This window comes from Rhodnius prolixus, unplaced genomic scaffold, assembly GCF_049639745.1.
Source record: "Rhodnius prolixus isolate KJV_2025 unplaced genomic scaffold, Rpr scaffold_10, whole genome shotgun sequence".
In the NCBI taxonomy this organism is placed as follows: Eukaryota; Metazoa; Arthropoda; class Insecta; order Hemiptera; family Reduviidae; genus Rhodnius; species Rhodnius prolixus.
The window spans coordinates 516,243-529,998 of record NW_027411615.1 but is presented as its reverse complement, the minus strand read 5'-3'; the positions used below and the strand labels follow the sequence as shown (position 1 = coordinate 529,998).

At 35.6% G+C, this 13,756-nt stretch overlaps 1 protein-coding gene across 2 annotated transcripts in view; it reads left to right on the top strand.

The window, feature by feature from the left end:
* svp (COUP transcription factor 2) overlaps window positions 1–13,756 on the top strand; it is a 282,909-nt gene that overhangs the window by 43,746 nt on the left and 225,407 nt on the right. The window lies entirely within an intron of this gene.

Below are 13,756 nucleotides of genomic sequence, written 5' to 3'. Positions count from 1 at the left end.
TTTATACATTCTGTGGTCTTCTGTAGTTCGCTGGACTAAGTGGAGAACTGGTCGAAGGTTCTCATACATTATGCAGCATCCGGAGTTAAGTTAAAATGTTAAAACTAAATTCAGTGATTTTTGTTTGTCCTTCCCTAAAAAGAAACCACATACATTGTAACGTAAAAATGAGCGTGAATCTATAAATTATGACGACCACAATGGGTCACACTTTCTCTCTCTCCCCCCGTTCTCTCCTCTCTCTCACACCCTCTCTCTCTCACAGAAAGAGAGAGAGTGAGAAAGAAGAGAGGTAGGTATTGTAATCGTGCAGATTTCTTATTATGAGTCAACACCATAAATATCCGTCTTTAACTACCCAGAGTCTGAGAGTGTTACTCACAGAATAGACTAACTGTCTGTCGGTCCGTATCAGCCGTAACACCTCCACCCCTACCCACCAACTAACAGGAAGTTCAAATTTAACCAGTTTAAGCGCGTTCGACGTCAAACCAAATCTCTGCTACGGTGCATTCGACGTGTATACTCGTTGTGAAAAATGTAAAATTGCCATTAACTACAAAAGCTCGAAATTCTAATAAAATACAATAAGAATATGATTTGGTGGGATGTTTCCTTTATCCTACCAATAGAACTGCCAAGTATTTTATACGGAGACAGTTGGTGGGAGCCAGCCAAATGGATAAGTGGTTGGTACATGTTTGGTCTCCGCATTAGAGCTTGGGAATTACGCACACAAATAGAAGCTCTCAAACCTTATACAATGCCATGTTTAACTTAGAGGTTCAGACCTCTCAGTAAGTGCATGATTTCATTTTGCCCAGAATTCAGAAAGCTCTCTTCTTCTTTATAAAAAAAGCTCTTGTGCGTCCCTAGTTAACTAGAGGCAATGCATACGTAAAGCAGTGCAAGATTTTGAATGAGCACAAGAATGCTCCTCTGTAATCTCAAGGACCTCAGAGATTGCAGAAAAAGTGCCTTGCAGTGACTATTACGACTATTGTAAACTTTTGGTTGTTTTTGCCCTGCGTTCGACACGTGTATACACGTCATTGTCTGATTTTAATTCCGCACACTGTGGGGGGGTGGGTTAAAACTAAATTCCACGATTAACTGGTTCATTCATTCATTTTAAGGACGCCTACGATTAAGTTTTTGGTCAAGATCCTTAATGATTGTTTTAATTGAAAAATTTGGTCATTTCCGCTGTTCTGGATAAAAGCATTGATTTTATTCGTCATTTGTAACTGAGTATTTCGTATTATGAAATTAGAAGTTAACCATTTATTTAATGAATATTTAATGATGGAGCTGGAATTGGCTAGCAAGGAGGGAGGCTGGTAAATAAAACCCCCCTCCAAAAAACAAATAAACAATAGTTTAACATACAATAAAAATATATATTTTTTTTATTCGGTTGTGCGCAGTCATAAAAACGGAAGTTAAAAAAAATAAATGTATTGTAATCCGTGGGAATTGTATTGTCATAAAAATTGTTGGACAATACATCCTGTTATTGGAGGTAATATTTCAATTCTAAGTATCATATTTAGTTTTCACTTTTCCGTTGTGTTCTTTTTGGTTTTTAATTTTATTACTTTCACTTAGGCGGAAGTATTTCAGTTGTGTCAAAGTTTCGAAATTGATTGTTGATCGGAAATACTTGTGTTTAGGGTTAAAGGTCAAGGAACAAAAAAGGGTTTTCAGCACATGATGTAGGGGGATATCCTTGCCTAAAAGCTGGTAACACTGAAAAACCCCTTGGAAGAGGGAGAAGTGGGCAACAGTTCCCCCAAAAAAACCAAACTTAATACTCCTTTTCCCCAAAAGAGGGTACATCCTTCTCCCACTACCTGGTGTAACTACTTAAGCTTAATTGGGGAAACTCAAATACTCTCTTAAGCCTACACCTTAGTCTACAAAGGAGCACTCTGTACTTCAGTGCCCTGTGCTCTTCGGCAATCGACTCATGACTCCTAGGGAAAGGCTGAAGTTCCGGAAAAGCATCATATCCCTTCATCCCAAAATATCTTTCCCAGATTTTGGCTCCCCTTCACAGCAATAGAATGGCGCTTGGCATTGAATATTTCCTTGAATCCTGGTCTCCGTTTACCTGCTCCCAGGAGTACTTTTTTTTTTCCAAGGGGCATCCCTCCCAAAGAAGTATTTATTGAATTTAGCCACCTGCAACCCATTTGCTCCTAAATGCAGATACTTAGCAACTTTTGAAGTTTGAAGGGAAATGTTGCTTTTCCAAGGAGAGATGAGATCTTAGCCGAATAGAATGGTTTGCACAGGGCGCTGAAGAACAGAGTGCTTCCTCATACACTAATGTGTGGTCTTGAGAGAGTATTTGAGTTTCCCCATTAAGCTTGGAGTAATTACACCAGGTAGTGGGAGAAGGGTGTACCCTCTTTTGTGGAGAAGGTGTATGACGTTTTTCTTCTTTTTTTTTTGGAACTGTTTCCCACTTCTCCCTCTTCCAAGGGCTATTTTAGTGATGCCAGATTTTCTATCTATCTATCTATACATGGCACAACAGTCCTAAAGGACCCAGGCCTCGTCCACAAGCTTCTGCCAAACACCCTTTTGTCTTTGGCCTTCATTCTCCAACGCCCAACACAAATTGAGGTGAGGTCTCATCCTGGAGATCGTCCAGCCAGCGCAAGCGAGATCTTCCTCTCCGGCGAGCTCCACCGGGTCGACCATAGAGGAGCCTTTTAGGCAGTCTTTCTTAAAATGACCTAACCAGCGGAGGCGACCTTTCTTTATAAAGGATGCCAGGTTTTAGGCTAGGATATCCTCCCTACATCATGTGCTAAAAACCCTTTTTTTTTTCTTGACCTTAAACCTCCCTCAGATAAACTTTAAATTTCAGCTTCCTAGAAATATGTTTCAACGCCAACTTTTCGACGCACATTTAAATTTAAAAAAAAAGCCCAAATCTAAGCAGAAACAATATCAAAACAGAAAAGTATAATTAGCAAGTCACAATTTTGTTCAAATTGGGAATTGGTTTTAAATTTCTATAAATATCATACTGGCATTGATACCTATTTATTCACAGCATCACAGCAAATTGATACATTAACTAGAAGTCAATCAGCTTTGATTTTTACTTGCTCTCACACTAGTAAGTGGAAGTACTGTAATCGTGCATATTTTCAATCGTTAGTTTACACCGGAAATGATCGTTTTTAAGGCCCCCTTAGTCAGAAAAAGTGTTTTTTTTTTTTTAACAAATTGGTCTTTGAGTACATTTCTTTATTTTTTCCTATTAAATGATTGGTTACATAAAAAAAATTAAACTCCAATAATAAATTTCCTTAAAAGGATAGTTTTTACGTAGTTATCTTATACGTTGCAAAGAACGTGTTAGATAAGTAATAACAATAAACCAGCGGAGGTAGTGGAAAAAGGAGGATAAAATTCTATGTTTTATTGAAGAGAAATACAAACTAAAAATACCTTAGAAAATAAAAACCAATTAGTGGAAAAAAATAAATACATGGAAAGGGAAGGTTGGTGATAAACAGTGTAGTAAAGGAAATTTTTTAAAAGGAGAAGGAGAAGGCAAAAAAGGAGAAGTAAAAAACAGAAATAAAGAAACCCCCTTTTACTAAATAGTAGTTAGTAAATTAATATAACAGTCGATAAGATAGTAAAGGAAGTAATGAAGAGAATTGCTGAGAGTAGAACTGAAGAGAAAAAGATTTGTGGATGAAGAGAAGAGAGAGAGAAGCAGAGAAGTGAGAAAGATAACGGTGAGACAGAGAAAAAGGAGATAGTCAATCTTCTCCGCAGAGTGTTTGCATAATGAGCGATACAACACCCTCCTTCCGCGCCACCCTCCCCGGAGACTTGACTAGTCAAGTTTTAGGGAGTTTTAATTTATGAAGATGAGTTTGTCGTGCTTTATCAAGTTGACGTCATAAGCTGTGCTTATTCTCTTGTTCTCTCTTGCGATTCTCTTCTTTGGTGTGTAATCACGATAACCAGAAAATTAAAAAAAAAGAAAAAAAAAAAGAAAAACTGTGAAACCAACCGGCTCACCACCGGAAGAGAAAAAGATATGACGAGTATTTTCACCAGTTTTCGTTCACGCAAAACCCAGACTCTCGGGGAAAAAAGACTGCTTGTTTTTCTAACCACAGTAATGTGGTTGTTGTTCCTTAATTAAAGATGTAACCAGAGTAGTATCGCTAACGAGTGCCTAAACCAATTTATTAACTCCTTCCTCTTCCTCCGTCGTTCCTCTACAACGACGTCCGCCTTTACACCCAGAATATCCTCAAACCATTTTCTCATTCTCAAAAAATTTTCTCATCCATCCCATCTATCCCGTCCAACTACGCTCTGGTTTTGCTACTTCTTCTACTTCAACCACCTTGCCTTTTAATATATTGTGTGGCATCTCCTAGATACCAAGGGCGGTCACGATATTATTCAAAGTCTAAGTAAAAAGAGAAGGAGTATCCGTATTCCTCTCTGGCCTCACGAAAAAATTTAACTTCCTTTATCTCTTAAGGACCACAAGGAGGATAGAGTTCCAGTTGTATTTCTTCGTCGAATACGTCTGTCTTCATGGTACTGTAGTAAATCCATGAAGTCCTCAAATCAACCCACACCTCTATCTGGTGTAGTCCGGCACCTGCTCTTACTGTAAATTTTTTTAAGGGCTCAACAACTGAGGACATTAGCGCCCGAGCTTTCTCCAGTGCACCGCTGGACATGGTTCTCTCGTTGTACTCTGTCCATCACTGGAAATTCCATGAAAGAGAAAATCTAAGGATCAGTAGCTGAATTCGAACCCCAGTAGCTGAAATCTCCGCTTTGGAATCCAGCACGCTAACCATTTAACCAATCTCTTCCCTCTGAGACTTGTTATTATTATTTGAAACCATTAACAGTTAAGGGAGCGGGTCCTGTTCTCCAGAACACTACAGCCAAAGGGACTATGTAGGCCCCTTAATTAATCTGATAGGTAGTTTCCCCCCTCCTTTCTTAAAGTAACCAGGAACTTCCTTTCTGGTCTTCGAGAAATGATCTCCTTTTCCAGCTTTAGACACATCGTTATCCATCTCGCGTTAAGGTCGCAATCCAACAGGCTTTGCGAAGCCGTTCCCACCTACTGCTGACAGAACTTAAGAAGAGCTATCGGGATTAAATAGCCCCACTCTGTGATAAGTTCTCTTTTCCTACTATGTCCTGTAAGGATGCCAGAACCAGGTTTAATCTGGTTCCTACTGAATGACGAGTAGAGTAAGATCGTGAAGAGAGGTGTAAGAATGAATCCTCAGTGAGTGAATGCAATGTCTGGATGCGATTGACTTAGGAACGAGCGTAAATTACAATAACTAACTGGGGTAAACTAAATACAAACTATTTCTAAAAGAATTGGCCTAAACTGAATGACGAGTAGAGTGTCGTCGTGAAGAGAGTGTAAGAATGAATCCTCGGTGAATGAATGCAATGTCTGGATGCGATTGGGTGTCCCGAGCGACCTTACATACTCTAAATATAAACTATTTCTAAAAGAATTATCTAAACTGAATGACGAAGAGAGTCAAGTCATGAAGAGAGTGTAAGAATGAATCCTCAGTGAGTGAATGCAATGTCTGGATGCGATTGACTTAGGAACGAGCGTAAATTACAATAACTAACTGGGGTAAACTAAATATAAACTATTTCTAAAAGAATTGGCCTAAACTGAATGACGAAGAGAGTCAAGTCATGAAGAGAGTGTAAGAATGAATCCTCAGTGAGTGAATGCAATGTCTGGATGCGATTGACTTAGGAACGAGTGTAAATTACAATAACTAACTGGGGTAAACTAAATACAAACTATTTCTAAAAGAATTGGCCTAAACTGAATGACGAGTAGAGTGTCGTCGTGAAGAGAGTGTAAGAATGAATCCTCGGTGAATGAATGCAATGCCCTGAATGCAATTGAGCGGTGGTTCTGGATTTCTTATCTACCATGATGCTTGGGCAGCTTCTATTATTCTTATCCTACCAGAAGCTATAACCCTTCAGGGCCACATTTACCCAACTTTTGGAATTTCCTAATTCTGTGATACTACACAAAATATTTGGTTAAAGCCTAAGAACAGAGATACAGCGCCCTAGTAGACACTAACAGGGCTCCGTGGTCTATCCAGATTGAGTTTTTGATGCGTTTTTACTTGTAGAAAGGCAACCAATATGGCCAAAGTTTTTACTATCTCTTTCTTAGACAAATATTTTTTATTTTTTTTTTTAATTATAACCAGATCAGCTGTTAAGTTAATTAAATTAAAGCGGGAGAATAGAGTAACAGCTGCTTTCTGCCCCTAGGGGTTAACAATAATCTTTAGCCGCTTCCTGCAATTGAATAATTAGCACATTACTTCATAGTTGCATAAAAAATAATATTTCACATAAAATGTGAATAATAAATATAATCAGACTCTTTATAAAAACATTACATTGTTATTAATAATAAAGATCTTTTTGTTTTTTTCTTGTTTGTTAATAATCTTCTCATTTATCATTAAAAATGCGCTATTTACAGCATAATAAAAAAAAAAAGCTATCATTTTAAAGATTTATCTAGCATTTAATGCTATTTATTCCTATATTCACATTTTATCGCTTATTTTTTTTATGATTTTGCAATAAATATTTCTTTAATAGATTTATCATTGCGCTAAATCTTCATTAAAAAAAAAAAAAAAAATCGATAAAGGAAATAAAACGCGTGACGTATCATTTATTAGTGGCGGGAAAGGGAATTTTTCTTGAAACATATGATAAATGTCAACTGCCATCAAAATTAATCATTAATAAAATAAAATAAAAAAATGCAGTTTAAGAGAACAACGTCACAATAACCCTTCAAAATGTTCCATGAGAACAACCTTCAAAACAAAATCACAGGATGTTGCAGGAAATTATTTTTTAAAGTCGAACTAAACTGTTGCACTTCCGCTTGTCTGTTTTTCTGTTAACTCGCACGTAATTTGGGCTAGACATTGCTTGCTCAGCTTAACTTCTGCTTCAGAGTTCAAAGAAGCTGTGCTTGAATAGCTTTTAAAGTACTGATGATGATTTTGTGGTTAGTTAAAAGTAAATCAATGAAACGAAAATTTATCTAGTGAAATCACTTATATGTATATTTATGTTGTACATGCAAGCATGTAGGTATTATCAGGTTATTATTTTGGCTTATTGTATTGATGTACAGATTGACGCTCATACTCTGCCTAACAGCCTCCTAAATATCTCTCTCTCCGACCAACTCACTAACAATAAATATTTGCTATTTATTGAAATACATTACTTTCAATTAACTTCCCAAGCTATACGTCACACAGCCTAATTGAACGACCAACAGTTGTCGTCTATAAAATATTCTATTCATTATCATCGGTTGAAGATGATTGGCTGTTAGATGGGATCTTTTCCAATCCCCACCATCATCATATGCAGGCATAGGACCGTGGCATGTACGTAGTTCATAACTATTGGCGACTGAAACTGACTCATTGTGAACTAGCTCGGTCCGGTATAAGACTGGCCGCCCCTTTCATAAAATTTCTTAAATATTATTGTACATTCATGTCTTTCATAATTTACATCCTCAGTTCCATCTAAATAATCTTTATTATTATTAATTTTTCAAATATATGTTGGCTATGAATCATCAGTAGATTAAAAGAAAAATCACATTGAAAATATTTTATGGGAGGGTGCAAAAAAAAGGTAAAGGTTACGTCATATCCTGTCACTGTTGAAACTGATAAAGAAAAAAATTAAGTCGTTTTTAAATGAAAAATTTTTAATATCCGGTCAAATTGTTGAAAAAACGACATATAAAATCGTCATATGAGAGGGCGTTTTCTTTTTTCCCTAAATTTCTGTTATTTTTAATCGTTATTATGTGTTTTTACCGGATATATCTATTTTTCACGACCCTAGATTCAAAATATTGGTCTGTCCTGTATCCATTGGTAGATATCAAAATCAGAGGGTATCGATTAGGCGCTATAACAGTGGACGCCACATTAAGAGTTTTGTTAAACCCCAAAGAGTTCTAATCTACGGAATCGATTTTCTGCTTTTTAGATTTTTTAATCGAAGGCAGCTTCTACGATTTTCAGTAAACTTTGATATACTAGTTGCATCTACGAGATCTATTTTGATTGCTAAGTTAGTGAAACGAAATAAGGGCATAATTCAAAAAACGTTTTCAACTTCAGAGGGCCTCAAAAAGTATACTTCCGGAGGATGCTCTGCATCGAAAAATGTTCATGGTCACAAAAACGTTTTTGTTACGTAGTAAGAGAGGGGGCCCTCTAAATTCAGAGGGTCACTTAATAACAACATGGATTTAGTAAGTCTTGAAAAAAGTAAGAAGGAAATCCGATGTATACAGGGAATAATGTAACCAAGTGGTAGAAGAAGAGCCCAGTAGTGGTGGAATGTTATCAGCGGGGTCAAACCCATTGTCGAGACGGCTGCCTCCAAGAAGAATGGCTCTATAAAAGAAGTCCAGAAGATAAACAAAAAAGAAATGGGAAGGAGCTAACCTCTGGAAGATAACCTTATATCTTCTTCTCTTTTATTTATAATCTTCTAGTAGTCTCCCTCTCTTTTCATCCTTCTGCTCTCTCTCTCTCTCTCACCAGCTTCCCCCAAACCATTACCCCCACGCTTATTTAGTCTAAACTGATAACAATCCTCGGTTAAGATGATAATACACTCTTTTCATTTATCTAACATGTAAATAAAAAAAATCTTAAATTTATGTCATTTATTAAAATTAATAATTTAGCATAAATCATTAATTACATTTATGTGTAATTACGGAAACATTAACTAAGATCTCACTCGCCAGACCGGAAGGAATGGAGAGTAATAGCCGATTTCGCATCCAATCAGTTTATAAATATAGTTAAGTCCGCAGTAGAAGTAGAAGTAGTAAAGAAATTTATTATCCTGGGACTATTGTCCCCTAAGAATAAGTACATGTACAGTTGGAGGTCCTATTATTTTGGCCTAACTTTTAAATATTTATAAATAAAAATAAGTATTTACAAAAATGAAAGATTAAAATTAATAAAATAAAAGAAAACAATTATTATTCTGGTGGAAGCTGTGTAGAAAGGAGATAATTGAACAGAAGGGATTTAAAGATGGAAAGAGTAGGAGCATAACGGACAGGTGATGGTAAGGAGTTCCAGAAAGAGGTAGCGTGTATTAGGAAAGATTTGTCAAAAGATGAAGTACGGTGATCGGCGGAACGAGATCTAGTACAGCGAGAATGGATCGAGGATTTGAACTTGAAGAGTTTGAAAATATAAGATGTTCTTTGAGATTGAATAACTTGGAAAAGGAATGAAGTATGGTGTGAGGGAATATAGAGAACAAAGGAACGAGATCTAGTATTGCGAGAATGGATCGAGGATTTGAACTTGAAGAGTTGGGTAAAATATAAGATGGTCTTTGAGATTGTGGATAACTTGGAAAAGGAATGAATCCAAAAATACTGGCGGCGATAGACAGGAAAAAGCCACTTCAACTCATCGTAGCAGTGGCGAAATGCGGGAGTCTCTGGAAACGCTGAAAATAAATCTTATGAAGCAGTTCATGAGGCGCTTGAGAGCTTAGCTTCGAAATCACCAGCAAGACCGGCCATACACTGTATCCTTTGATTGTATCCCTGATCGGTTTCAGATTTGCATCCATCTTCAGATTTGGATTCACTTATGTTTCTGCGGATCTAAGCACATTTTCAACTTTCAATTCTTTTTTTGATATTATTCAGGCGATGGCTCTATATTTTGTTCTGAAGTTGTGTGTTTAAAGTTGTGCTTCCCTCCCCTTTCCCAAAAGGAAAAACTCAAAATAATCCTGGAAAAACGGTTCATGTAAAAGCGATAGACACAGTTGGGTGAATGGGGTAAACGGAGTAATAGATTGAGAGACGTAGAAACCGATTTTAACTGGACACCAAGTAAAGTAATTGGCATTGTACTGCAGATAATTTTAGCTAGTAGGTGACGAAATGTTGCTACCAAGTTAGTGATTAATCTAAATTATCACGCGTAGTAGAGATTGTTGAGAGTCACTAGATCGCAGTTTCAGGAGGTATACAATCCTTTAACAGTCCCCCAGCTGTAGAACTGGATCTGTATCAAATATCTTAAAAGCTACAAGACGACATGTAAGCCACTACCAGGGTGTCAAAAAAGGTCAGTCTTATTAATAGACACAATGGCCTATTAGTTTTTTACCATCATGCCAAATATTCTCTTTAGACATTCCTTTATGTCTGCATAGTTTGTAGGCTATTTATCCATTATCTAGGTAATGAAACTGAATCAACTGGTTTGGGATAATCGGAGCCAGCTGTGTTGCTATTTACATTCTGGGTCAGCTGAATTAGTGGGTGTTGTTTTTTGGAGCCTCCTTAGTTGCCTTCCTTCTTTTTCTTAAAACTCATTTCTTTTTAGGGACTTCGTACTGAGTGTTCTTGCAAGTAATCTCTGAAAAAAAATAAGTACACCATTAGAATAATGTCTATTCTCACTTAAACCAAAAAAACTAGCTCTGAAATTGTAATTGTACTTATTGCTTATAAAGGACTTGATCTTACAGCAAGTCTTACAAAACAAGAAATTATTTTTGGTAGTTACACTGATTTTCTGTTTATAGCTTTCTCAGTTTTATAAAAACGTGTTCTTATTTTTCTATTATCATAGAAATTTCAGATATGTATCTAAGACAGAAAACTGCCTAAATTTCAAAACTGACACCAACAATTTAAATAACATATACGGCCAACTTACTACAAAATACTTGGACAATTGGCAACACTGACTTCCTTACAACCAAACACGTATCACGCACAGACCGATCTCACTCAGTCCATGTACAGACAAGACAGAAGACACCCCAACCCTCTAATGATGTATATAACAGTATATTGACAAATATAGGTAAATAATTTTGTAAATTTCGTTACATTATACACATTCATTTTTTTTTATAATATAATTGTCGTTACCATACTGTAAAATATGTTCGACAGCCCTGAAGATGACCTAGTTCCTAGTCCGGAAAGCTCGGCATAATAAAAATATATCATGACTGAAACTAGCATTTAATAAAGTTCTAAGTTTATAAGTTAAGAGTTTTCGAGATAATTGCAAGCAAAAAATTCTCATCGTTTTCCTTAGACTCGAAATTTTGGCAACTAATTTCATCGATATGAACACATACTTATAAAAGATAAGACCACACAGTATACTTAAAAAAAGCTTTTTAGATTAAAGCTTAAAAATTTCATCTAAAAAGAAAAGAAAAACGAATAAGTTGATGAATTTTCCAATAAAAAAAAAAAGATTCTAATAAAGCTTTACAAATCACTATCAAAGAAAATTGGTCTTTATCGATTTTGTAAAATTGCACTCCTAGGATGATTGATTTTTGACTGAATTCTTAATTTTTGATCTCCTTTTTGTAATTTGGTGTCAAATTTTTTGAAGCCCAAAATGTCAAAACAGCGTCTTTCCGTTTTTGAGATTTATTTTGTCACGCATCAGTTTATAAAAGATTCTTTGTATCTCAAAACTTCTATTTCTATCTACTTCTATTGTATCTACTTCTATGAATTTGTTGGTTTTGTATTCTTTTATTAATTATTATAGTTTTACTTTTAGTTCAATTCTATCTTTTGCATAGTTTTTTAATTCATTGATTTTTATTTATTTTTCCAAATCGACAACCATATTTATTAGAAAGATAATAATAATTAGATCTCTCATAACGCGATTAGATAAGGTTTTATTTGGAACTAACAGGGAAAAAACTAGTTTAGATTGTGTTCTTAGAACAAACATTATTATTAAGAAAATAATTATTTTAAAATTCATTCTAAATTATTGTTAAAAAAGATCTGGCTTATTAGAACAGTCATATGATTTTTCTCAATTTAAGTATGAAGTTATATTTTAACCTCCTCAGAACCTTCGAAAGTGGCACCAGACTAAAAGCTTGAAAGGTGCTTTTACATGAACAGTAAATGTCCCTTCCGAAATTCATCTATTGAGCGGATATTCCTTCCAAAATAATTTTAAAAAAAACCTGGTTATTTAGAAATAGAAATAGAAAAGAAATTTATTATTCTGGGACAATTGTCCCCTAAGAATAAATACAGGAACAAATAGAGGCCTTAATAGTTTGGCCTGTGATTATACAGAAATTAAATAAATAAATAAGTATTTACAAAAGTGAAAATATAATAAGTGAAAATGAAAGTAAAAATAAAATAATAAAACAGCAGAAATTAAGGTAATAAATTAAAATTTATTACCCAGTCGGTACCTGGCAGCCGATAAATTTGTATGACATCCTAAATTATCAACTCTTTCCTCAAGAAATGTTACATCTTCCTTTACCATTCTACGTTTACCAAGATGTTCTGGGAAGATCACACTCCACGAAGGCAGAGACTTCCTTCTAGAGTGTACCTGCGCTTCAATACCTCTGTACCACTCTTCCTATTGATCAGAATTCATTGATTTCTTTACCCAATTGTAGAGAAAAGTTAGCTCTTTAGCTGGAATAAATGGCAATGTTTTAGTAATAACAGGTAATGAGATATAGAAGGTTAAATTTTGGAGGTTTTCAATTAGCTTCAAATTTCAAACCTTTATATCTCGCTTCCTATTGATTAGAATTCAATGATTTCTTTACCCAATTGTAGAGAAAAATGTGCTCTATAACTGGTATAAATCGCAATGTTTTAGTGATAACAGGTAATGAGATATAGAAGGTAAATTTAGAAGGTTTTGTAAATCGTTCAAATTTTAAACTTATCTTTCTTCGTATTGATCCGATTTTAATGAATTTTTTACCGGTTAGTAGAGGTTACACTTTCAGTTACACTCTCCATTGAGAAAGCACAAGAACTTGGCCATTTTTGATTGATGAAAGTGTAAGGTGGTTTTGACTTTTAACTTGCAGACAGGATTTCCTACTATTTGCTGGCAGATGTCATGCCCTCTGGTGTTAACAGACAATAGTTCAGTGAGCCCTTTTTCTCTCTGATGGAAATGTTCTTTACTAAGGGAACCTCTGTCTTCCTTTTCTTTTAATCTTTACGTAGTCGGTCCCCTCTTCCGGTTTTCTGTACCCTTCCTCTGTCGGTAGAGAGAGAGAGAGAGAGGGTGTAGGTAATCTCTGAGGCTCACTTCCTGGTTCACTCATTCGAAAAAAACAACAAAGAATATCATCAACCTCATCAAGGATATAAAACAGATTCACCACAAGAGACCTTGAACTTCATCTTTAAATCATCCAGGTCAGTTTTTCTCCGTTCGAGATAGATCATCTTTCTCAATGGTCCATCTAATAGCATCATATTCGATTATGGCAGGTCGATAGTTGGCTATCTTTCAGATCAAAATCTTTACAGCAAAATTTCTGGAACAACAATTGCACAGTTCTTTCGCTGGTGCATCCATAAAAACTGCGTTACATTTTTTTTTTCGATCCGCCTCAGCTGCACTTAATTTGAAATTCTAAAAGAAACTTGTCTGGTATTGCATCTTCGACATGTCGTAATATTTCTGGAAATTCGGAGGAAAAAAAGTTATGGTTAGGTGACAAAAATGGCCACTTTCGTAATAAGCAGAAAATTGCCTATTCCAACAAGATATTACGTGAATATTTCATTCAGAAACTTTGTTAAAACTGGAAAAAAACATGT